This window comes from Phoca vitulina, unplaced genomic scaffold, assembly GCF_004348235.1.
Source record: "Phoca vitulina isolate PV1807 unplaced genomic scaffold, GSC_HSeal_1.0 scaffold125, whole genome shotgun sequence".
Lineage (NCBI taxonomy): Eukaryota > Metazoa > Chordata > Mammalia > Carnivora > Phocidae > Phoca > Phoca vitulina.
Genome location: NW_022589828.1, coordinates 463,271 through 490,491, shown reverse-complemented (window position 1 = coordinate 490,491; position 27,221 = coordinate 463,271). Strand labels below are relative to the sequence as shown.

General features: G+C 45.2%; 3 non-coding genes across 3 annotated transcripts; 2 read left to right on the top strand and 1 right to left on the bottom strand.

Annotated features, from left to right (window-relative positions):
• Window positions 1-1,014: 1,014 nt before the first annotated feature.
• Window positions 1,015-1,087, top strand: TRNAV-CAC. Its single transcript has one exon. It is a non-coding gene; the product is annotated as a tRNA-Val (tRNA).
• A 1,328-nt stretch (window positions 1,088-2,415) lies between these two features.
• On the bottom strand, window positions 2,416-2,489 carry TRNAT-AGU. Its single transcript has one exon. It is a non-coding gene; the product is annotated as a tRNA-Thr (tRNA).
• Window positions 2,490-6,697: 4,208 nt separating this feature from the next.
• On the top strand, window positions 6,698-6,780 carry TRNAL-UAA. The gene has a single exon. It is a non-coding gene; the product is annotated as a tRNA-Leu (tRNA).
• The last annotated feature ends 20,441 nt before the right edge of the window (window positions 6,781-27,221 follow it).

The following is a 27,221-nucleotide window of genomic DNA, read 5'->3' as shown; positions in this document are numbered from 1 at the left end:
TTTAAGGAAGAAATTATACCAATTCTCTATGATCTCTTTCAAAATACAGAAGCAGAGGGAATACTTCCAAGCGTGCTCTCTGAGGCCAGGTTACCCTAATACCACTATCAAACAAAGACATTACAGGAACAGACGCCTCCAGACCAGTATCTCTTATGAACACAGATACTAAAATCCGCAGCAAAATAGTAGCAAATTTAATCCAATGACGTACAAAAAGAATATCCCACGACCAAGTGGGATTTATTCCAGGTGTGCAAGGCTGGTTCAACATTCAAAATCACTTAATGGAATCCATCACACCAACAGGCTAGGAGAGAAAAGTACATGATCAGATCAAAAGATGTAGAAAAAGCATTCAACAAAATCCAACTTCCTTTCATGATAAGAACTCTCAGCAAATGTCTGTACCTCTACTCTGTGAACCTGAAACAGCTCTTTAAAAAAAAAAACAAACTCTATTAAAAAATAATAAGTACCTATATTAGGAAAGAAAATGGTTTCTGTTTGCGGAATTTAATGAAAGGAAGTGAGGTTTTGAATTTCAAGGTAGGCCGGGAATAGACTGAGAGCCATGCCTGGGGGCTGTGCGGAGAGGGGGAAGAACAGCTATCAAGGGCCTGGACTAGGGACCCATAAAGAATGGGGGGGGGGGCATTTCACAGAGTCTGAAGGTAAACCCAGCAGAGTCTGGCAATCATTTCCATGCTGGTGAGCCGGTGGGAAGGAATTCGGAGGGATGCAGGAGGAAGATGCAAGCTTGGTCGGCGCCAGGATGTTTGAGATTATTCTGGGGCTGGTCATGGTTTTAGCAGAAGGCTCCTAGAACTTGAATACTTAAGAATATCTGGGAGTCGGGTACCTCCTGGCCTCGGCGTGGTGCTGGTTTGGATCGGCTTGAAAATGCGGCTGCAATGACTCCCAAACAGACCCGAGTGGGGAGAAGAGCCCAGGGTCTTAGGAACCAGCGGGGCGCACGCAGGAAGCCGAGGAGAGCGCGGAGGCCGCGCAGGGGTTTCCGTGGTGTAGCGGTTATCACGTTCGCCTCACACGCGAAAGGTCCCCGGTTCGAGACCGGGCGGAAACACGCGTGCCCCGCGGCGGGTGAGCTTTTCTGTCTCACAGGTAGATCGCGCGTTTCGCGGACACCTGTCAGCCCTTCTGACCCAGCCTCGCATTCAAACCTACCAAGGGCACCCAGCGCGCAGCGTTGCTGCGTGGAACACAGCCCGAGTTAGAGTCACGGGGACGCGCCGGGACAAGGTGTCTGTGCGCCCTGTCGCCAAGGCCAGGTGACATTTACTGGGACCTGGAAGGAGGAGTCGCTTGAGAGAAGAACGTGCAGCTGGAGAGAAGATTCTTCCACCAAGTGTGTTTTCACAGGGTTTGTCTGTGTGATGTAACATTCCCGCGTCAGTACCTTCGAGCTCCCTCCTAAAACTACTTGATGTCAGGGACCATCACTTGGGATTCCATTCCACTTTTAGGTGTCCTTTAAAATCCAGTCTTTGCCAAAAAAAAAAAAAAAAAAAAAAAAAATGCGCTCCCAGAGAGGGCTGGCTTCGCCCTCCAGCCTCTGCATGGGCACCAGGCAGACCCGTGATGGAATGTTCTGCGATGGCCGGTTGGAAAATCTCAGTAACTTTTAAACAAAAGGCCCTGCGTTCTCATTTTGCACTGGGACCGTAAGTAATAGACAAGTTCTCCCCAAAGCTCACAAAAGGAGCAATCATCCAAGTTCGGCGTTCCTTACAGGGAGGAGCAAGAAGCTGAGAACAAGGCCACCCTGTGCTTGACGGGAATGCGCACATTACTGAGGGTGAGGGGATGCGTTTGTCCAATATAGTCATACTTGACGGCACGCCCTAGAATATCAAAAGAAAAAGATCCACTAGCGCATTAAAACTTTATTGCAGGGTTTGACGCATTTTTTCCAGCCTTCTATTTTCGTCTGAGTCCTTCAGGTCCCGTCCCTTGTTTAGCTTTCTTGTTTTCCCTTGTGTTTTGTTTCCATATGTTTCATCACTAATCATTCTTACTCTTTCAAGATTCCATCATTTTGCTCTACTTTTCAAAATATTCAGTGATGTCCTAGAATGCAGAATCATGGGAGAAGGAGGGATCCTATTACAGCACTCAATTTATACAGTATGCACATTTTATCTCCTTTTTCTTGTCTTGTCTATATTCAAAGCAAAATGTGAAGGGAGACTGCACGTTTCTTAGGAAATGTGGAGAGTAGCTACAAAAGTTTAAAACTAGGAAACTATAGCTCAAGTCTAGTTCATAGCATTGACTTTGCTAATTCATGGTGAATAATTCTCTAGCTCTTCTACAAAGTGCCTCAGTCAGGTAGACTGGTGTTGAGGTTTCAATCAGCTATGAACCCAAGTTTTCATAAAACCACAAAGGGAGAGGCCCCGCTGGGATTCGAACCCAGGATCTCCTGTTTACTAGACAGGCGCTTTAACCAACTAAGCCACGGAGCCCCACAGTCCATCTTCTCTTGTCACATATTGTTTTAAAAATTTCACGCCTTAATCTGTGTTCTTATTTCAGCAATTTCTTTAGGATCTAGCAAGAAGGTGAACCTGGACCCCAGGCAGAACCAAAGAAGAATGCTCCCTCTGTGGAACGAGAACCGGGTTGAGAAGCCCATCTCGCTTGGTGCTGAGACCCATCACATCCCTTCGGACCAGCAGTGAGCCGGCCCTTCCAACTCTGTGGGTGAGTGATAGTAGAAACGAGGCCCTGATTTTATCCATATGTCCCCCTAACTTTTGACCTCCAATGATGCTGTCTCTCCCACATGCCAAAATATACTCCCTCCCTCCCAGTCGGATTCCTTTGTAACATCAACGTGAAATCCAGGATGGCATCATCTAGATCGGGGGAAGGCTCAGACGAAATTCCTCGGTGGGAATGCTCAAGCAGGATTCCTCGTGACTGGAACAGCTATGGCCTGAAGGTACAAGTCACGTGTCTTCCCACAGACAGGCAGAGGAAGCAGCGGCTAAGCTCTGTACCCCCCAGGCAGAGAACACAACCAGGGACACTGATCTACAGCAATTCCCGAAGCCAGTGGGCACATGCTGCCACTTGATTGGGACTCAGTCGTGCTGCCTGGGAATTGTCCTCCTGGACTCTTGGCTTCACCCTCCCAATCATCCATCCTCTTCATACGACATTTCTCTTACTAAGTCTCCTTCCCATCGCAGTCTGGGAGGCTCAGGGTCCTCTTTTCATTTCGTGCTGTCCTCCTTCCCTTTTCGTTCCAGCCGTCAGTGTTCACCACCGTGCTCTTGACACCCCTGCGATGTCACGAACGTTGTTGGAGCATCTTCCTTTAGATCTGGAGCCCGCAAACTCTGACCCGCAGGCCATATCTGGCCAGCTCCCTGTTTTTATAAAGTTTTATTGGAACATAGCCACACTCTTCTCCTATTATCTGTGGCCACTTCCCTGCTTCAACAGGAGATGTGAGTCGTTTCAACAGACCCTGTGTGGCCACAAAGCCTAAAATATTTACTGTCTGGTCCACTGAAGAAAAAGTTTTCCAACCTCTGTATTAAATAAAAACTGCATTCGCCAACCTGATGAATATAAGCCCTTGTTTACCTTGGCTTCCTATAAAGGTGCTGGCGGGCCCACCCTTCCGATTTGTGGGTTTGCGGCTGGGATTCGCAGGGCAGGCCCGGGTTTTCTGCGGAGAGATCACCTGGACTCACTTGGCACTGCAACAAAAGATTTCACAATGTGTGCCTGAAGGGCATTTCTTAACCTTAGCATCGGCTTTCACCTGGAGCCGCTGGGAAAAAGAAACAGCTTCTTCTTTCGAACCCTGTAAGCTCTCGCTCATTTGTATTTAGCAGTTCTTCCCTTAGCTTAAATCTCCCACCTCCCGTCTGACGATGAACAGCAGGAGAGGCTGAGCAAGCCGGCGCCGTTGACCGGGAGTCTCCGGCTACACTGGCCGCCGGCAGGTTTGCAGTCCGCATTCGGAAACGGTGCAGGAAGTGCGTGTCTTCAGGGCAGCTGCTGGGAGCTCTTTCCAGCACTTTGTAAGCAGCTTGCTTTTTTCCAGGGGCTCTTTCTCCAGCCCCTGGAGTTTTAACCCCACTTGATCATGAACCAGAATTCCACTGAAGGTGCAAGAAAGCCCCTCGGCCACCACTGGGCCTCCCTCTCTCCCTGTCTCTCTCTGCAGCTTTCTCCTCTCTGCTACTCTGTTCCAAATAAGCTAAGTGCACTGGCCTCCCTGAAATGCTATCTTTGCCCCCAGTTCAGCGACGCTGCTTGGCTCAGATTCCCCTCCCCCCCGCCCCCGGGGGTGCAGAGGCCTAGAAACTGCCTCTAGGCAACAAGCTAAAACCTGTGTAAGGCCCATCGCCTCTGTTCCGCTCCGGTCAGGGACCAAGGTCCTGCGCTGACAGTAAGGGTCAGAACATATCCCACTAGTCCCATATTTGTGTCTAGCATCCTCGTTGTGTCCGGGGGAGGGCAATGCCTCCCCCCGCGAATGCTTCACAGGTGGAAACAGAAGCCGCCATCTGTTGGCAGAGCTCCTTTGCCGCAGTGTTAGAACTTGAAGTTCCATCCGTGTTGCTCCATGGTCACCTTCTCTGTCACTGCAGATGAACGTGCATGCTATTCTAAAGTATGCATTTACACTGCCTAACAATGAAAAGCAAAGTTTCTTCCAGTTTCACAAGACGCACCCATTGCTGACACTAGCTTCCTTCCGTGTGTCCTGTGTCACGGGTAGGATTTGAGGGGTGGGAAGAGTCGGGGAAGATTCAGAAGCAGGAGCAGAGTAGCTCCGTGCTAGAACGGGGACAGCCTCCACCAGAGTAAGAAGTTCTCCAGGAGGACAGCCTCGATTTCAGATCCTACCGGCAGGATTCGAGGGTTCTTTAATTCCTAGTCCTACGATAATGGGTTTTACTCCGCTTTTTACTTTTGCCAATCGAATGGCGGTAGAGTACTGTCTCTTTTTATTTTTTATTTCTGTGGTGATTAATGAATTGGGAAATTTTTGCATAATATTTGTTAGTTTTCATATATCTCTCTCCTAAATTGCTTGTCCTATCCTTTGTCCATTTCCTTTTGATCTTGCTATTATATCATCTAATTATCCATCTCACCCCTGCTATCTGGGGACAATTTAAATATACTCTCCCATGACCACATTTATCTATTGATGTTTCTATTATGGCCTTTATTTTACATATTCTTCATTTTAATGGAAGCAAATACTAGAATTGTATTTCTTTGTTGTTTGTGCTTTTGAAGGTTTTAAAAGTTCTCTGCTCACTGGCACATGAGGATATTCTCCTTCATATACTTCTGGTAGCTTTATTCTTTACTGTCACACTTAAGAATTAAACTTAAAGCTGGTTCTACTGTGTAGCCCATGTGAAGAACAACAGTACTGGAATATTTTGGAAACCTCTGTATCTGTCTATACCTGATGGACTCTATCTCTGATTTGTTTCTTCTGGAACCCTGCAGGCATGCGCAACCCCATCCCCAGCCCAGTTCTCACCCCAGCACTGAGAGATCTGGGTTTCCCTCAGGGCTTGGGCGGTGCAGGACTCTCTTAGGCAACGTCTCCTTTCTAGGAGTTGAACCTTGATGGGGCCAGAGACAGAACCCAGAGCGGGACAATCACCGCACCTATGGGGGCCATTCCTTGTACCTGAATTTATCAGGCAAAGAGAAAGATCTGGATGGGGACCCAGTCAGTCTGAACATTCAAATGAGGGTTGGGCTTCTTCATCAACTGAGATTCTGGGAAGAGTCATCTTCGGACCCTCTGCTTGTCTTGCACCCCTGACATAGCCCCCTCGTCCTGCGGTGCCTTCCCTCGGCTGCCTGAGGCGCCCTCGCCCCTGTTACACACGAGGTGCTCGGCATTGCTATGTAAATTAATTAATTATATGCCAGCCTGTGCTACAGGATTTCATTTCAGCTCCGTGTCCTCCAGAGACCCCAGATGTCCCATCTCATGGATCCTTCGATTCCCCACGACCACTCTTAGCGCCCTCGACCGAGTGCAGTCCCACGCGGTGGACGTGTTAGGAGGGCGCTGGCTGGCTTCTCGCGGTCCACCCCTTATCGGGGTTCGGGGGGCCCTGCCGTCCTTGCAGCCCACACTGAGCTCGGTGCGCTCCTTGTGGATAGCGGCTGTCGGGGAAAGCGTCCTGTCATTAAAATCAAAGTCACGAATGCGAACTGTGTCCCCTAGGGATTTCCACGCCCCGCCCCCCAGGGCTCGCTCGTTTTCACCCCCCCCCGTCCCGCGGGGCGCAGCCCTGCAGCCTCTGGCCCGGGGCTCTGCAGGGGGGTCGCGAGAGCAGGAAAACCCCGCTGTCTTCCGGCAGAATCGGGGCGGCGGCGGCGGGCAGAGGGAGCAGGTGCGCCCGGGCCCGCCTGTCCCTTACGCTCCGTCCCCGCCCACGCGTTTTCCTCTTCGTATCCAAGAAGAAGAGCGATTTCTCTGAAACAGGCGCTGATCTAGCGAGGGCAGCTCGGGGCAAAGTGGGCGCTCTCCGACAGCACGAGAAGCGTGCTGTGTTCTCTCTCAGCCCTCCTCGTGCGGCTCCCCAGGAACAGAAGTAAGTCGGTCTTTCCTTCCCGCGCAGCGCAACACATTGGATCCAATAAAAATCTAATTGCCGAGGACAGGAGCCCAGCCACCGGGATGGCCGAGTGGTTAAGGCGTTGGACTTAAGATCCAATGGGCGTGTGCCCGCGTGGGTTCGAACCCCACTCCCGGTAGAGCAGGTTTTCGCCTCTGCAGCCCTTCCCGGCAGCAGGCTGGCCCTTGGCGACGTGCATGGGTCGGATCCCGGCTCTGCTTTTCCATCCCTCCGCGAAAACATTGGAAAGTATCGTTAGAAAGTGTTTCCCTGCTCTGCCTTCGAGCAGTAGGACTAGGCAGGAGTACCTGCGTGAGCTGTTTTGGCCCCGACCCCATCAAATTGCCAACGTAAGGAAAACTCACCACGTCCACAGTCTCCCTAATGAGATTTTAACCCCAGGCCCTTCAGCTGCAAGGGGGATGGAAACTTGGAGGCTTCGCCCTTGAAGCCACAGGAAGGAAGCCCTCGTTCTCTGTGGCCCCTGCGAAGCGAGAACCACCTGCCAGGGGATTCTTACTGTTTCTAAAGGTGGTCGTCAGAGCTCGGCTGGGGCTGCCCCTCCAGCTCGCCCGGAAAGCAGAGGTGAACCCTCACCAGCAGAACATGAGTGCTTTGAAATCTAAAAATGGTCCCTCAGAGGAGTTTGATTTTGCCTTTCTCGGCAAAATGTTGTTGTTGTTGAGCATTTTTTAAATTTATGAGCCATCTGTACTTCCTTTCCTGTGTACTCGTTTTTCTATTGGTTGTTAGGTCTTTTCTTATGATTTATAGGCGCTCTTTAAATATGAATCAATTAAGCCCTATTCTGATATGTCACCGATAATCCAGTTTGTTATTTGCCTTAGAATTTTGCAGTGATTTGGGTCGGTGGCCAAAGTGATGAGTCTTCTGGTTCAACGTCTGACTTAGGTGTGCCTTTCCCCACTAGGAGATCAAGAAGAGTGACAGAGGAATGCCATGCTTTCTTCTAGAATGTTCATGATTTCTTTTTTGTATTTAGATCTTTGATTTATCCAATTTTTCCTGTGTTTTAATATGTGAAATATAGATCTAACTCTACCTTATTTCCAGAGAACTGCCAGTAATGCCAACACCATATTTTTTCATTTAAATTCAATTTAATTAACATACACAGTATTATTAGTTTCAGAGGTAGAGGTCAGTGACTCATCAGTTGCATAGAACACCCAGTCCTCGTTACATCACATGTCCTCCTTAATGCCCATCACCCAGTTACCTCCAGCAACCCTCAGTTTGTTTCCTAGAGCTCAGTGTCTCTTATGGTTTGTCTCCCTCTCTGATTTTGTCTTATTTTATTTTTCCCTCCCTTCCCTTATGTTCATCTACTTTGTTTCTTAAATTCCACATGAGTGAAATCATATGGTATTTGCCTTTCTCTGACTGATTTTGCTTAGCATTATACCCTCTAGTTCCATCCATGTCATTGCAAATGGCAAGAGTTCATTCTTTTTGATGGCTGAGTAATATTCCATTGTATATATATACCACATCTTCTTTATCCATTCATCGGTCGATGGACATCTGGGCTCTTTCCATAGTTTGGCTATTGTGGGTACTGCTGCTATAAACATTGGGGTGCATGTGCCCCCTTTGTATCACTATATTTGTCTCCTTTGGATAAATACCTAGTAGTGCAATTGATGGGTGGTAGGGTAGTTCTATTTTTAGCTTTTTGAGGAACCTCCATACTGTTTCCAGAGTGGCTGGACCAGCTTGCATTCCCACCAACAGTGTAAGACGGTTCCCCTTTCTCCAAATCCTCGCCAACATCTGTTTCCTGAGTTAATTTTAGCCATTCTGACTGGTGTGAGGTGGTATCTCATTGAGGTTTTGATTTGTATTTCCCTGATGGCTAGTGATATTGAACACTTTTTCATGTGTCTGTTGGCCATTTGGATGTCTTCTGTGCAGAAATGTCTGTTCATGTCTCTGCCCATTTCTTAACTGGACTTTTTGTTTTTTGGATGTTGAGTTTGATAAGTTTTTTATAGATTTTCGATACTAGCCCTTTATCTGATATGTCATTTGCAAACATCTTCTCCTATTCCAAAGGTTACCTTTTAGTTTTGTCGATTGTTTCCTTTGCTGTGCAGAAGCTTTTTATCTTGATGAAGGTCCAATAGCTCATTTTTGCCTTTGTTTCCCTTGCCTTTGGAGAAGTGTCTAGCAAGAAGTTGTTGCAGCCGAGGTCAGAGAGGTTGCTGCCTGTGTTCTCCTCTAGGATTTTGATGGATTCCTGTCTCACATTTAGGTCTTTCATCCTTTTTGAGTTTATTTTTGTGTATGGTGTTAGAAAGTGGTCCAGTTTCATTCTTCTGCATGCCAACACCATATTATTGAATATCCATATTCTCCCCATTGACTGAAAAGCCAGACTACTAAATTCTGTTCTAAAATGTATAGGACGGGATGATTTGAAAGACCATGAACTTTGGAACTCGACAACCAATGTTCTAATTCTGGCTTTCCCACTGACTCTCTGAGCCTTGATATCTTTCTTTGTTAAATGGAGGTAATAATCCTTACCTCATGAAAGGCAGTTGTAAGGATTACGTGCCTGGTGAATTAAGAAGTCTCTTTGTCACTATATAGGTTAGTCCCCTTGCCCCTTAGAAGAAACTCCCACATTTCTTTTATAGCAGGCCTTAACAGAAACCCCCAAATCAGATTAAAAATTAGATAAAATTTGTCCTGATAGTTAAATTGCATCTATGTTTTGAGATCAAACACTGGGATTACACATTTGAAAGTTCTCTGATCCTGGGGGCAGCTCAGTGGATCATTTTCATGAGCTGCCTTGAATTTCAAGTCTGAGCCTTAAGATTCATGTTTGCTCCTGGCCTTCCTGGGCAGAAGGAAGGGAGTTCCTCCCAAGAAGTTCATCTGTGTCTTCACAGTCAGAAGTAAGTTGGTTTGAGAGAGACTCAGTTTCCATGGAGAGGCAAGACTCATCCCTACCAAAGGTGGGTTTTGTCATCTTTTTTCTTTCCTGTGGATTAAGGAGAGAGAGAAAGGATGAGTGGAAGTGGAGGGTTTATTTTTTTCTGAAATGAGACTCCAGGTGGCAAAGATTTTACCAGATTGAAACTTGCTGAAGAGAAAACACAGCAGTCTCTTAGTGGTCAGTGAGTAATGTTGTTCACTGTCATGCCAATAGCACCAGGTCCAGGTTCCATCCTTATAGAAGTTATCTTATGTCACATTTCCTCACCAGAGAGTCAACTGATCTAAAACTACCATCCCACACCTATCTCTGCCACCAGAAAGATCTGAACCTGTTGTCTCAGGCGCTTGATTTTATTAAATTCCTCCAATCGTCAGTGATGCTGGCAATTTCCACTCAACTCCAACCTCTGTTGTTGTTTCTTGAGGTAGGCAGAATTCTATGGTGGCCCCCAAGATGCCTCCCCATGGTGTAGAAGCCCTGTAAAATCCTTTACAGGTATTAATTTTTCATCTAATACATAATTAACAATAGCTACCAATTCATCCCTTAAACTTTTTTTTTTTTTTTTTTGCAACATGCATCTTGATATTGGGAACACAACACTGAGGGAAAATAAAACCAAGCTTCTCCCCTCCCACCCAGGCTCTCTGGATAGAGGAAGAGACTGACAGGTAGCTTTTATTTTCAACAGGAAATTGATTCGAGGAGGAAAAATGAGGCGATCTGGATTGGTTTTGTCTTTGTACAGAAAATGTAAAGCCTGCCACGCTCCTACCACCTCACACTGGACAGTCCTGTCTTTACTGGTTCTATCAGTCGGCCTTCCCCAGAGAAACAGAACAAACAGGATGGAATATACATGTTGGCTCCTGTGATTATGGAGGCTGGTAAGTCTTCAGATCTGCAGTCAGCAACTGGGAGACCCAGGAGAGCCAACGGTGTACTTCTAGCCCAAAGACCAGCAGGCTTGAGACTCAGGAAGCGCCATTGTTTCAGGCTGAGTCTGAAGGCAGGAATAACTGATGTCCCAGCTCAAGGCGGTCACGTGGGGGGAGTTCCCTCTTCCTCAGGGGAGGGCCAGCCTTCAACTGATTGGATGAAGCCTACCCACACTGGACAGGGCAAGGTGGTTTCCTCCGCCTACTGATTTACATGTTAAACTCACCCCAAATCACCCCCACAGAAACATCCGGAATCATGTTTGACCAAACATCTGGGAACCCCATGGCCAAGGTGACACATAAAATTAACGATCACGTGTAAGAGAAAACATGATTAAAAAATAAGAACACTTTTCAACACTCTTACTTAGCACAGTAAGAATGAAAGAAACAATGCAATATATATTTTTTGCATGAGTAGTATATTCACACAGCTCAAAAATGAGAAAGTATTAGAAGGCAAACTGAAAAGTCTGTGGCCCTCCTTCCCCCCGTCGCTCCGGTTCTCACCAGCACCTTCACCTTAGCTTCTAATGAGCGTCCTGACTTTTTTTTTTTAATTTATTTGTCAGAGAGAGAGAGGAGAGCACAAGCAAGGGGAGTGGCAGGCAGAGGGAGAAGCAGGCTCCTGCTGAGCAAGGAGCCCGATGCGGGACTCCATCCCAGGACTCTGGGATCACGACCTGAGCTGAAGGCAGGCGCTTAACTGACTGAGGCACCCAGGCGTCCCAGCATCCTGACTTTTTTAAATGATACTTGCAAATATGAACATAGCCTTCATTTACCTATCTTTTTACATAAAAGATAAAATATTTACCTGTCGTTCTGCAGCTCTGTTTTTCATTTAATAGATTTTGGAGAGCTCTATTTTATCAGTACTTGGCTTACAAATAGCATCTCCAACTTTGCACACTGAACAAGTGTGGTTTATTTTCAAATGAGTTTATCCAACCAGGAAGGAGTTGAATCTGAAACTTTCTTTCCCACTGCCCCTCTAAAGGAGGGAATGAGAACAAAGTGCAGGTTTATTGGAACTAGAGGGAGAAGGAGAAAATGACATCCTTATTATTATTACTATTTTTTGCTCTAATGAGGAACAAAATACTTTTTGCCTGAAGCAATACAGTGTCCAGAGATACTTGAATTAGGGGTTTGGAAGGAGCTGGTGATCAAGAGAAATTATATATTCACCCAACAAATATTTATTGGCCTTCACTCTTCAGACTGTAATAGTTATTATCTTTTAGTAAAAATGTTTAAGACAAAGAATTTTTTAAAAATAGGGTACAAAGTTTTCCCAGGATGATAATCCTTTTTAAAAATGTATACACATAGCATATGTATATAAATGTCCAGAAATATATATACAATAAAATGTGCTTAACAGTGTTTACTTTGGAATGTGGGGTATATATTTTTTTCCTTAGCCATATTTTTATGTGTTTTGACAACAACCCTCTATAATACTTGTATAATTAAAAAGAGGAGAAAAGTAAATTCAGAAATAGTGAAAAAAGCCAATCCTTTGGATCTTTTTTTTTTTATTAGTTTCAGAGGTAGAGGTCAGTGATTCATCAGTCTCATATAACACCCAGTGCCCATTACATCACCCAGTTACCCCATCCCCCCACCCCTCTCCCCTCCAGCAACTGTCAGTTTGTTTCCTATGATTAAGAGTCTCTTGTGGTTTGTCTCCCTGATTTTGTCTTATTTTATTTTCCCCTCCCTTCCCCTATGATCCTCTGTTTTGTTTCTTAAATTCCACATATGAGTGAAATCATGTGGTATTTGTCTTTCTCTGACTGACTTATTTCGCTCAGCACAATACCCTCTAGTTCCAACCACGTCGGTGCAAATGGCAAGATTTCAACCCTTTGGCTCTTTACACTGAAGATATACCCAGCACGATGGAGAAAAGATGGAATACGTAAAATAAAACTTGCCCTGACAGCATAGGGTTGACACTCAGGGTCCCTTACGCAGGCTAGGAATCAGCTGACCTACAGTCCATATTTGGTATTAGTGATGAGGAAAGTCAAAACGACAGAAACTTAGAATAATTAACATTCTGGTTTATCGTCGGGATTCTGTAAATTTAGTTATCTGGATAGGAGGATTTCTACAAAGATAGTCACTCTCTGGTAAAAAGATAAGTTTGCTTTTCAAAGGCTGTGGAGTATAATAGTTCAGAACAAGGACTTTGGAGCAGATTGCCCAGATCTAGGTAAGTCTACCCCTCACCTGAGAGCTTGAGAAGGGAAAAGTTCATGGACACACGGACACTGCAGCCCAACAATCTTGTCTCCCAATTCTGGCTTAGACACCTACTCTCCCTGAGCCGCAGTGCGTTCGTTATTAAGACAGAGATAACAGCCCCTACTGCACTGGACTGTGAGCACGCACACGCATGCACACGCGCACACACGCACACACACGCACACACACACTGTGTGTAGCACAGCGCCTGGTAAGTAGTAAGTGCTCAGGAAAGATTAGTTCCTTTGCCCCTTAAGAGAGGCATTCTCTTCCTTTATGAACTGTCCTTAATGAAAATGTTCCAGATTAATTTCTGTAGCTTTTAAAATAGTCTAGAATTCATTTCTCACTTCTCTAAAAACTGTATCACCTCATCAACACCTTTACCGGCCAAACACCTGTGCGGGACGTGCCCAGTGGGACAGACAGCTTGCAGCCCGTCTGGTCTCCAGGACCCCGGGCTGCACCCCGGCATAGCTATGGTTCTGTATGTGGCAGTGATGCATGGTTACCGCCCTTCTGTGACCCCAGACATGCGGAAGGTCTCTCCCCCGAACACAGGAACTGTGCCCGCCAGCAACAGTTGCTGAAATACCACCACGAGAAAAAAAGACCAGTCACAACACTTCCAGAGGGAAGAGGGTTTTTATTGACACTTCAACTTCACAGATGGGGAAAGGCCTTTGAGGACAAGGAAATACCCCCGTACAACAGGCCCCCAGCAAGTGCAGAGCTGCAGAGAACGGCAGACAGACACCCACGGAATCCAGGAGCTGACACGCAAGGCCGCCTATCTGCTTCTCCCGCACACGCAACTCTACCCGCTTCCCTTCCTCTGCCATGAAACAGACCTGCGGTCCGGGGCTCCGGAAAGATAAGTGACCAGAACAAGGGGAAGAAGTCAGTTCTTTCCAGAATCAGTGACACTGTCTTTGGGACGAATGGCTGAGAAATCCCCAATTACGGGTGGAGAGTCCTCTGCATTATGCTCACGCCTTCTGCTTGGTTTTAGGCTCAGCTTTGTGTCTTCCCATGAGATGGGGGTATCCATGTGGCATGTTCAAGATTTTAAAACTCCAACAGCTCCCACACGCTGGGAATTGTGAAGGCAGATGGCCCCTAAGAAAATAACTATACCGATGGATCTGGCGAGGACCATCTCTAATTTTCAAAGAGCGTAACAGGCCCTGAGACCAAAGTGCGGGTTAGCCACACACGTTTTTGTTATCACCCCGTAACACGTCGTCCCAGCTGACTTCCCAGACGCGTGACTTGGGCAGAGACCCAGGACCCTGCATTCGGAAGAGCCTCAGACTCACTTTAATGCTTTGCTGTCAGTGTCTTGAAATTGTTAATAATTTTTGAACAAGAGACGCCACATCTTCATTTCACACTGGGCCTCACAAATTATGTAACTGGTCCTACATGTTGTCTTCTATGTCCCGTTGTCAAAAAAAAGGAAATAATTCTTTCCCATATTCTGCATTCTACCCCTTGTTCAAGGTATGTTTGGTGCAGAGAGATCGCTTCTCAATCCCAATTTTGGGGTTTATATTGCAAAACTGAATTGTAGGAAGAAATCAAGAAGGAACAGAGTTTTTAATATAGGTCACTGGACAACAGGAAGAGATTGTGGACAAGCATCGTAAGGGACATCAATGCCCAGAAACCAAAGAGGAAAAGGAGAAAGTTAGATAATTGGCTGTGGATGTAACTTCCACATGTTTGAGACCTGAAGACAAAAGAAAAGGGAGATCAAAGAAATGAGCTTTATCTACTTCTTGGGAGGTTAACTCACCTTCCTCCGTCAGAATCCAGTGATCACTCACCAGACAGTAGAAACAGGGCAGAGCTGGACACATTCATGAAGTAAGGAAACTTATAGGTGACTTTTGGTGGATCACGTCCCTGAGATATTTCCAAAATTTGTATGTAGTGCATAAATAATGAGAGGAACACAAAAGTACCTGTGGACCCAAGAAAGGGGAGAGACAGATCTCCTGATTAGCCTCCACCAGTCCTCCAAGGTTTCACTGTAGGGTCATGATCAATGAAAACCAGAATCACGTCATTGTTACTGCCCCTCACTTTCCTTCTGCCTCCTTTGAGACCATGTGTTTCCCCTAGACTTTTCTTTTCCCCTGCACTCTCCTGAACAGTGTTTAAAAAGCTCATCAAGCGAAAATCCCACCCCAACCCAAAGCCAAGACCTTCCGAGTTCACTCCTGCCTCTCCTTACCTGTGACAATGAAGATAAAAGCACAGGAAACATACTGTTTCTGGGTCTCAGGGAATAACTGAGGGAAGGTCAGCAACAAAAAGTTGAAGCAGAGTGAGAGAAGGGTGCTGATCATGAAAACTCCACCCAGTATGAAGTAGGCTAGGATCAGGGAAGGATGACGAGAGATTCTGAGAAGTTCACCCTTTTTTAGGGGTCACTCCCCGGTTTTCCACGTGCCCAGGTATACAGGGAGCACCAGAGGTCCTGGGAGCACCAGCAGGAAGGAGTGGCTGGGATGGCGAGGTGGGCAGGAGGCAGGTACCCAAGGCTGCAGTTACACCAGGACTCACTTGGCTTGTGTTTGGGCACCCAGCACATTTGACTACTGCAGTCTTCGAAGGGCACACTGACGAGGACATTGGGATCTCCAGGCAGTTCTATTTCCACCCAGGAGGAGACAAGGAAAGACCACCACATGAGGGTGGTGGCCAGGAAATGACAGGTGAAGATCACATCTCTGTTCAGGTTCTTCATCCTCAAGCACCAATGGAAAGACATCACCTAAGAAAGGGAAGAAGTGGGAGGCGTTTCCCCAGACCCTCCAATTTCACACCTCATCCTTCAAAGACAATTCCTAATGATCCCTCATTCCTAACACTTTCTTCAATCTCCCATTCTAGCCTCAATATCTCCTCTACAGTTTAACTCCTTATTTAACAAGGACTGTAGGCCCACTGTGTGTCACGCCTGAAGTTCTAGAACATTGCCTCATCATGTCTCTCCCAGGCTCCAGCCATTATCACCACCATTCCAGACTCCAGACTGACAGCCCCTCCCCCAATAACTTTACCAGGTTTTCCCCCCGCTTGGAAGCCCCCTAACATCTCCCTGAGCACACCTAATGTAATCCTTCAAGTGACATCCAAGCCCTTTCTTAATCTCACTTCAACCTATTTTCCAGCTTTGTTTCTGTCTATTCCCTCCAAAAATTCAACCTCTCTGCCAAAAAACATTTGCTACATTGTTTCCCAAATCCTGTATAGGTAAGTGTTCCTCGAATGGGCTCCATTTAAACCTTCTGTCCTATTGCCCACTAATTACCATCCAAATATCCCTCATTCACTCAGTAAATAAATGTCTCGACCACCTGCTGTGGTCCCTGTACTCTGCCAGGTGCTTGATACTGGTTTGCAAACAAATATGGTTACCGTACGGAGATATCCCTAGACTGTGTAACCCTTTGCCTTTGCTCAATCCCATCTACTAGGTCCTCCTGCTTCCGTCTTCTCGTCAGTATAAATCTATCCTTCAAGGCCCAAGAGTGGGTTGGAAGCTTACCCAACCACATTGTCCAAACCGTGTTCACCCTGTGGGGTTACACAGGACAATGACTGACTGCCCCATTTCATAGTCAATCATGTATTGCTTCAAGCGAGGAGGCCAGTATGGTGGCTGGAGTGAGGTGAGAGGGGAGAGTGCTAGAGGTCAGAAAGGAGATGGAGGCCAGATTGTGTAAGATCCATCAGGTAACATTAAAGAATTTGGTGTGTATTCTGAGAAGCCATTGGAGCAGAGGAATAAGATCGGACTCACATTTCTATGGATTGGCTCAGTTGCTATATTATGATTAGTCTACAGGGCACAGGTTTAAGCAAGGAACTCAGGAGTTACTGGAGTAGTGATGCCCCATGAGATGAGAGGGTGGCCTGGAGCATGTCCTTGGTTGAGGAGGGCATTAGAAGTCTCACACTGGGCTTTCTTTGCAGGTAGTGATGAGCTGAGACATGTGATATGAGAGAAAGAGGAGTCAGGAATGGCCTCAAGGTTTTGGATTGAGATCTGTAAAGTCTGAGTTGCTCTTTAATGATATGGGTAAGACCAAGTTGGAGGCACCAGGGAGTGAGAAGCAGTTTGATTTTAGACATGTTACATTTGATATGGCTTTTAGATCTCCAAAGATGATGTTAGGTGATTGCATATACCAGCATGGGGATTAGGAAGGAGGTCCAGGCTAGAGACACCGGGATTTAAACTTGAGAAACATCCACAATACATGGGAAATAAACCAGTGAGAGGAAAGGCTTCAGTGTGGCCCAAGGACAGAAGTGGTCCTAGGACTCAGCTCTCAGGCTTTTCAGGATTTAGAGACCCAGAGACAAGAAGTGCCCAACAAAGAGGACTGGGAAGAAGTCCCAGAAGCCAAGAGAAGAAAATGTTTCGAGGAGGAGGATTTGTCTCATGTCAAATGTCATCCAGAAGCCAAGTCAGGTGAGGAGCGAAAGTGGATCACAGTTCATCAGTGAGAAGGCCACTGCGACCTTGACAAAAGCTCTTTGCGCAGAATGAGAAGCAGAGCCTATCAAAAGACTGACAGAAGAGGAGGTCCCGGGGAAGAACACACAGGGGGGAGGTGGGTATGATAACAATAGACAACTCTTTGAAGAGCTTGCCGAAAAAGCAAAGAGGCTGCAGCTAGAGGAAAATGTGGGACCAAAAGGTCTTTTGTTTTTAACATGCAGGAGGCAGATACTGGCAGCTTGAGGGAGAGGTCAGTATTCCTGGGGCTGGCCACAGATGACAGAATGAGCAAATTATGCACAGTCGTTAGGAAGACCGCCAGACTACACACCAAGTTGCTAGCTGGGGTACTGAGAATGTGTGGGAAATGTCCTCTGATTGCTTCTATCTTCCTAGGGGAATAGAAGGCAAATTCACAGCTGAGGTGAGCACAGGGTAGGAGGCACTGGAGATCTGCGGAGAGGTGCGAAGTTACCTAGAAGAGTGGGCTGGGGAATGGCGTGGGATCACGGGGCAGCACGAAGGGCTCACTCGAGCTGTATGGTCATGAATTTACAGCTGGACTAGTCGGTCTGCTTTCTTTTCCAGTTTCGTTCACCTGCATGGGTTTAGGCAACGAACAAATAGAAATGCAGATTTTTAGAAGGATAAGCATTTTGTACAAGTATTGAAAAAGCAAGTGGGTTGAGGGTGTGGGCAAGAGAGTGGCCGCAGTGGTGGGTCACGGAATCTAGTTTGGGTAAGGAGGGAAGTGAGAGTGTGAGCGGAGGGTGGGCAAGACTGTAGGACAACGGACACGTATTTGGTACTAACTTTATCCTTTTTACTTATAGTAGCAAAGGAAGTAGTGGATTGCAAAACTTCCAGTTAAAAATATTCACACATGGAATGTCTATTTATGACTGTGAGCTGATGTAAAAGGTGAAAAACACCGGTCTGAGTTTGGGCCACATGAGGGGGTTGAAAGGAGAGTGGAAAAAAGATCCCTGGATGAGGGATCGGGGAACTGGGAGGCCAAGAGCACTGGAAAAATCGCCTTCCTGGATTCTATCACCACCAAGAATTATGATAGGAGCAGTATCAGCGAGTGACAGTGCTCTAAGGACTTAAATGATCAAGGAATGACAGGAATTATTCCAACAGTCTGTAGATGACAGCAAAACGAAGGAAGAGTGGTCAAGTCTAGGAGAAAAGTGTTTTTAGGAGAAGGGAGGACAAAACAGTCCGGAAGGGGCAATGAGGAGCAAGAGGGAGACCTACCCATCTCCAGGCCCAGTGGTAACAAAGGGTGGGGAAGAAAGCCACTACCGCTCAGAAGGACTGCAAGGCAGGCAGGATCAATAGGAGAGAACCAGATTTCCGTTAGAGTAAGAATATGAAAGGAATAGTCGGAGAGACTGAGAATACAGGCAATGTATCCTGCCTGCTCATTGGTGGGCCCACTTAGTGACATCATAAAAGTGGGAAAATCCTTACGGACCCAAGATTATGATTTAATCTGCCTTTGCGAGCACGCAAGCGTTCTCAGCTCTCTCTGGCACTCGACACAAAGCCATCCTTTGTCTGTGTCCCTGTTTTCTGCTCTAGAAGAAGGAAGAAACCCTATGCTCGGGAACAAAGTCCCAAGGTGACGAAAAGAGAGGTCAGGCTCACGAGTGAGCAGCCAGCAGCTGACAGGTTCTGGGCTGGGGGAGGGGAGGTGTAATGAATGAGGGTGTGGGGGAGACTTCCGGAGTCCTGAGCTGTGGCGGGAGGAGAGCATCGTGGGCCATTCCCTCTGCCAGCTTCTCTCTCCCCACTAGGCAAATGAGATTCAGGCCTCCAAAGACTACGAGGCCGAGGAACAGACGGGATCTCTTAAGTGTCCATGCTACCATGTTTGCAGTTCTGTGCAAGTGTAGTTTATAATGAACACTCACTTCTTTGCTCAAGGGCCACCTTTGCTCTCCACCCCACATGAGAGAGCACTCCTCCTCCTTCTCTGTCCACATACTCGGCTTTATTTTTCTTCATAGCTCTTACCTACCAGAGATACTATTTTTTGTTTCCTCCCACTGGCCCATAAGGTCCCCCATTGTCTGTTTCCCCATTGCCTAGAACAGTGTGGCATGTAGTCACCTGGGCTACTTGCTGGATGATGAACCCATCACAGAATGATGGCCCCAGTGCCCAGAAAACCATAAATCACAAGTGGAATATTCAAAACTGGGACGGTCAAGAGCTAGAGCTCCTTTACCACAGAGCTAGTTAAACCTCCAGGATGGTCTCAGGAAGCAGTCACTGGAACTACGGTGCTGGCAGGGTCAGGGCCCACCAAGAGCGCTCGGGCTGTACTCCAAGAGCTGGTTGATGGGTCAAGGTGCGCTAAGAAAAACGGATCAGTGCTATTTCTGGAGCAAGACATGTGGACCACCTTATTCCCACAAACATACCAATTTAGCTACAATTCATGGACAGACTCCCTTTCTGAAAAATCAAAAACTAAAAGGCTTCTGCATCCTAGGTGAACACAAAATTCGACTCACCAAAACTAGTAGATTTGGGACACACTCTTGCCGGGTTTGCCAGGATATTCATCATCATCAACACAGCTCAAAGATGACTCGATTAATGGGATACACCACATTAACTGAATGAAGTATAAAAATCACAGGATCATCTTAGTAGGTGCAGCAAAAGCATCTGACAAGATTCGACGAACTTTTATGATAAAAACTCTCGACAAACTAGGTTTAGAAGGATGTACCTAAACATAATTTAAGATCAAATATGAGCCCACAGCTAACATCATTCTCAAACGTGAATAAATGAAAGCTTTTCCTTTAAGATCAGGAACAAGGCATGGATGTCCACTCTTGTCACTTCTATTCATCGTAGTAGTAGAAGCCCCAGTCAGAGCAATGAGGCAAGAAAGAGAAAGAACAGGCATCCAAATCAGAAATGAAGTAGTAAAACTATCCCTGTTTACAGCTGACATGATCTTCTAGAGAGAAAAATCGTCGAGACTCCATTTTAAAAACTGTTAGAATAAAGGAATTCAGTAAAATTATAGGATATGAAATCAGCCCACAAAAATCACTTGCCCTTTATCTATACACTAACAATGAACTATCCAAAAAGGAAATTAGGAAAACAATCCCACTCAAAATGTTACAAAAAAGAACAAAATACTTAGGAATGAACTTAACTAAGGAAATAAAACACTTGTACACTGAAAACTACAAAACAGTGATGAAGCAAAGAAGTCACAAATAGACTTCCCATTGGGTGGAAACCTCAATATTGCTCAAATGTCCACACTACCCAAAGAGATCTACGGAGTCGATGCAGTCCCTATCAACATCCCAAAGGCATTTTTTACAGAAACAGAAAAAAAATTCTATAATTCATACAGAAGCACAAAGAACCCTGAATAGGTTCAACTGATCTTCAACAAGAACACAAGATGGAGAAAGGATAGTCTGTTCAACACACACTGATGGAAAACAATATTCATTCGCACGCAAAAGAATGAAACTGGACCCTTATACTATACCACATATAAAAAACAAAATATATTAAAGACTTCTATGTAAGACCTGAAACTGTGAAGCTACAAGAAAACATACGGGGAAAGATTCACGATACTGGTCCCGGCAATGATTTCATGGATAAGACACCAAAAGCACAGGCGGGAAAAGCCAAAACTGACAAATGGGATGACATCAAATTAAAAACCTTCTGCACAGCAAAGGAAACCATCAATAGAGTGAAGAGGTGACCTACAGAATGGGAGAAGGTATTTGCAAACCATGTGTCTGATAAGGGATAATTCTCTATCTAGATAAGGAACTGCTACAACTCAATAGCAATACACAAAAACAAAAAACAAATAGTTCAACAAGAAATTGGGCTAGACTCGAACATTTCTCCAACGAACATATATATAAATGGCCCCACAGGCCCATGAAAAGATGCTCAGTGTCATTAATCATCAGAGGAATACAAATCAAAACCACAATGAGATGCCACCTCACACCTGTGAGGAGGGCTATTATCAAAAAACAAGGACCTCCCCCCCCCAAAAAAAAGAACAGTGTTGGTAAAGATGTGGAGAAAATGGAACACTTGCACCCTGTGGATAGGAATGAAATGGTGCAGCACTTAGGAAATCAGTATGGAGTTTCCTCAAAACATCAAAAACATATCGTGCTCCAGCCATCCCACTTCTGGGTATTTATCCAAAAGAAATGAAATCAGGATCTGGAAGAGATCTTGGCACTCCCATGTTCACTGCAACGATGTTCAGGACAGCCAAGATGTGAACACAACCTAGATGTTCAACAGGATAAAGAAAACATGGTCTATACATACAATGCAATGTTATTCAGCCTTAAAAAAAGAATGGAATTCAGCTAATATTCGACCACATGGATGAACCGTGAGGACAGAATACTAAGTGAGATAAGCCATTACAGAAGGACAAATACTGCATGATTCCACTTATTTGAGGCATCTCACATAGTCAAATTCACAGAAGCCAAGAATGGAACAGGGGTCGCCAGGGGCTGCGGGGCGAACGGAGGTCTTCATCAACCGGCACAGTTGCAGTTGAGGATGAGTAAGCTCCAGAGATCTGCCGTACAGTGCTGTACCTACAGTCAGTGGTAATCTACTGTTCATTTAAAAATGTGTTAAGATAGGGACGCCTGGGTGGCTCAGTCGTGAAGCATCTGCCTTCGGCTCAGGTCATGATCCCAGGGTCCTGGGATCAAGCTGCATCGGGCTCCCTGCTCAGCGGGAAGCCTGCTTCTCCCTCGCCCACTCCCCCTGCTTGTGTTCCCTCTCTCGCTGTCTGTCAAATAAATAAAATCTAAACAAAAAAAAAAGGGGGGGGTTAAGAAGGTAGAGCTCATGTTAAGTGTTCTTTCCACAATAAAAAGAAAAGAAAAATGAATCAGTGTAGTTATGGATGAGAGAAGAAAAGCAACTTAGTGCAGACACAGGAGAAATTACAGGAGGATGTGGGGCCAGCAAAGAATGAAAACAGGCTGAATACCTGTGATTCTAAACTCATTTCCCCTGGTGTGGGTTACAGAGAGGCCAAAAGTCCTAGAGTAGCATGAAGGTTAATCTCTTGGAGCTCAAGAATTTGTGACTACTGCTACCAGGACAAGGTGTCTCCTGGAATTAGGACATATTCAGAATATTTGAATATCCACCGAAAAATATGTGAAAAGGTTGAAGATGACCCAAGATACTCAAATAATCCCCTCTCAGAGGTGTATAATGACACTGTGAATACAAACAATTTGTGACTTGCAGCTTAGCTCCATGTTCTCTGCAGACATACCTACTTCCCAAGTGAGAAACTTAAACTGAAGTAATCTATTTGTTTACATTTTGTAGAACATGATGACCATGATTCTAAGAAATATCTCTTAGTATCCTTTAGTTTTCAAGCTGGGATATGCGAATCCCTGGGAATCCACGAACACACTTTTCAGGGAATCCACTTGCGGATCTTGGGCTTCCACATAGACTCATCATGACTGATCCACCTGAAACATCCTGCTTTCCCACCTACCCTTTTGTCACAACCCCTCGCCCACTAAGGAAAGAGGGGGTAACTCTCAACCAACCCAAGTCATACCCTTCATGTTGCCCCAAGAGGCAAAGCTTCCTCAAAGCATCTGACCAAGGGCTCTAAAACAATGATGTGAGTGAGCAAGAGAACGGCCTTCTGCAGCTCAGGTGGTTTCTCGTACATTTACTTTCAACAAAAGAGGGTCTAACCCAGTCGTCAGCAACAGATTAACAAATTTTTGTAATACATAAAGTGATTTTGGCAGTAATATAGGGGTCAGAATAATTAGAATTGCATTCCTACTTCAAAAATCCTTGAATTCCTACCTACTTATATAAACTGATATAATCTCTCTTATCTTCAATAATGAAAACTGAAAACTGATGAACTTGTCTCATTCTTGCAACAAGGAATATTGATCCATAGATACATGAATTAATTAGAAAATCTAAGCAACATCCATCTTATTAAGAGATGCATTTGCAATTCAATTTTAGTTTATTAACTTATCAAAATATACAATACATTCACAATGAATTTGATTTTATGCTAATAAAAATAATAATACAGAAAACAAATTTACTCTTAAAGCTGTTAAGGTCACTGGAATTTTAAAAAAATATATGAAATTCAATGTTTATACTTTTTTATTTCAGAGAAGTATGACAAGGTAGATCAAAAATAGCCATGTTACAATAGAATTTATTTTTGTGGGGTGGGGGAATGAAAATACAAGTTCAGGTACAAAAGAGGAGGATGTAAAATTTCAAATGTTAGAGGAAAATTATTTTTTTAAATGGATGACAGTCCGTTTAAATAATAAATAATATTTTTTAAACAAATGATAGTCCATTTAAATAAATAATAATAATAAAATAATAAATAATAATTAAAATAATAATCACTATGGTACTTAGATTCCACTGGATAGATTTAGGAGAGTGATGGAACACATTTTAAAATATCATAATTTACAATGGACTGGAAATCACATTCTTTACCATTGTTTAAACTTATGATGTAAAATTTTATACGCCAATCTAGAAATGTACGAGGGGGTAGATTATTTTTCAAAGGGGTAGGTTTTCAAATTTTGGAGACCACTTCTCTAGAGCAGGAATTCTTATCATGGGATGTAATGTAGTTGTTACAGACACAGGCTCAGTAGTTAGTCTAGACATTGGGCAAGTGACTTAAATTCAGCTCAGTCTACTTGTCTGTAAAATGGGTATAGTACCCTATCTACAGAGATTAACCTGTCAAACTTCAGATACATCAAAATCACCCTGGGGGTTCTTAAAACAGACTGCTGGGCCCCTACTCCAAGAGTTTCTGATTCACGTGTGCTCAGGCACCCAAATGTGCACTTCCAACAAGTTTCCAATAATGCTAATGCCGTTGGCTCAGGGACCACACTTCTGAAAACTTTTGGTCCCTCTCCTAAGATCCTTATGCGGAGTGTAATGAGGACGGTAAAAGTTAACACCTCCAGTGGTTAGAGCTGTGCTGCCACAGAACAGGTGCGAATGTTCACCAGCCGGTATCACCAGTTAGGACTGGGATCCCTGCGACGGAAACGAGTGAGCACATCATTTAACAAGAGGTCCTGGGGCGCCTGGGTGGCTCAGTCGTTGAGCGTCTGCCTTCGGCTCAGGTCATGATTCCAGGATCCTGCGATCGAGCCCCACATCGGGCTCCCCGCTCCGCGGGAAGCCTGCTTCTCCCTCTCCCACTCCCCCTGCTTGTGTTCCCTCTCTCGCTGTGTCTCTCTCTGTCAAATAAATAAGTAAAATCTTAAAAAAAAAAAAAAAAACAAAACAAGAGGTCCTGAGGTGAAGCACCCAGGGCTGGCCCCGCTGGCCAAGAAGGTCATGACGTTCCCGGCACCTTCTGTCTTCTTGCTTACCTGTCTTTGTCCTGTGGCTTTCGGCATCACAGACGCGTGACAGCCGCCATTCCTCCGGGAGTCTTGTCTGCGGTCCAGACAGGAAGAGAGAAGAGCAAAGAAGTTCAGGGTAAGGAGCTGATGGAGCATGCCAGCCAAGTCACCCTCCACCTTTTATAAAGACTTTATTTTTTTAGAGAAGTCACTCCCTTTAGAAACAGGTTTCTAGAAGCCCCTCACAAGTGATTTTTACTTGAATCTCAATGGTCAGACCCAGGTCCCATGCCAACCACTCCAACCATAAGGGAATCAGGGAAGAATTTTTGGCTTTCTGGCTACTATGGTGCAGGAAACTGAAGGAGAAAGGGATTTGGATAGAAATATACAGCATCAGGGCGCCTGGGTGGCTCAGTTGGTTAAGCGACTGCCTTCGGCTCAGGTCATGATCCTGGAGTCCCAGGATCGAGTCCTGCATCGGGCTCCCTGCTCGGCAGGGAGTCTGCTTCTCCCTCTGACCCTCCTCCCTCTCATGCTCTCTGTCTCTCATTCTCTCTCTCTCAAATAAATAAATAAAATCTTTAAAAAAAAAAAAAAAAGAAAAGAAATATACAGCATCAGCATGTAGACATCGGCCCCTGGTGATTAATCCAACTTCCAGCCCCTCTCCCCTTGCTGGAGGTCAGAGGGGGTAGAGCTGAAAGTTCTAATCCTCTAAACTCAAAATTGGTTCCTAACCCTATTTTAAGTTACTAGGAGCTTACCAAAAAAAAAAAAAGAAAAAAAATCACTTTATTAACATAAACTCAGGTGTGGTTGAAAGGGGTTTGTAATGAATAACAGAAAATATTCTTTTCACATTTATCACTCTAAAGATACTTCAGGAACCAAAGGGTAACACCAAATATTTTAGCAAAAGATGCCCCTCTTACTCTAGTCTCTTAGGAAACTACAAAGATTTTGGGACCTATGAGCCAAGAACCATGGATAAAGACCAAAATATATATTTATTATATTATCATAATAGTTTATTCATACATAAACAAGCTATTACTAAGATAGAAATCTCTAAGATACAGTGTTAAGTGGAAAAAATAAGTGTAGTATGCCACTTAACATACAAGAAAGAGTGAAAATAAGAACACAATTTGTGTTTGCTTGTATTTTCACAAGGGAACTCTGCAGAGACAGCTAAAAAACACTGATAAAAATGGTTACCTGTTTGCTGTGGTGGGAAGGGAATGGGGTGGATGGGAGGTCGGGTAGGAGTGAGACTTTACTGTGTACCTTCTTTAGTATTTTGATTTTGAACCGCATGAATATATAATGTTTTTTAAAAAGTAAATATATAATAAAGACGTTTTAAAAATTGAGAGACTATAGCAGAAGCACCCCATTGGCTTAAAAGTAAAAAAAACAGGCTCTGATGTCATACAAACATGAATTCAAACCCTTGGTTCTGCCACTTACTAGCTATGTGAGCTTGACCATTTACCAAGTTAAACTCTCTGAGCCCCAGCTTTACACACTGTAAACGCATCTCTCGTTCAGGGTTGTGAGGATTAACCACAAAATATTTGCAAAGCCGTTTAGTAGTAGCTGGCATAGAATTCCTCCATGTGTGTTCCCGTAACTATTGCAACAGAGCAAAGATCTTTTGAAGGATTTTTCAAATCACTGGAGCTTTCAAGAGCATCACTGAATTTTCACCCTAAGCCCTGACAGAAAAGACATTAAAATTCTATCACTGAGCTTTCAGCAGTACCAGAAAATGCTTATATGGATTCTCTTTTTGCTGAAGAAAAACTTGCTTAAACAGAGAAAAATACCACGGAGTTCTTCATCTTAAACAAAGAAAGGGATAAGGAAGAATTCTTTCCCTCTGCTCATTCCTTGTACTACGGTGCTAGTAAATTTCACTGGGCGAACCACACACACGCATTAAGCGCTGGTTAAGCCACAAGGCCTCCACTAGACCCAGTGTCAAAGAACTGCGTCTGCCCAGAAGGAAGGGCAAGACACACCCCTGGGATCTGACTGGAGCCCGGCGGTTATCGTCACCCTCTGCACATTAACACTGCTCAAGAACTTTAATCTCTAATGACTTCAAGGTAGAGGCAGGCTGCTGAGGTCGATGGACTGCTATCATCTGATGGACCCCCTGTCCCCCCGTCCCGCCTCATGACATCACACATCTCACACTGACCCGATGCCCAGAATTATCAGTGCACTCAACAGTCACAACGCTTCTGCCTTCCAGAGAATGGTTTTGCAGAAGATGCTGTCAGCCCGAGCAGTAAACTCCAGCACCTGCCGCCCAGCACCCGAGCCCGAGCAGTGAACCCCAGCACCTGCCGCCCAGCACCTGAGCCCGAGCAGTGAACCCCAGCACCTGCCGCCCAGCACCCGAGCCTGAGCAGTGAACCCCAGCACCTGCCGCCCAGC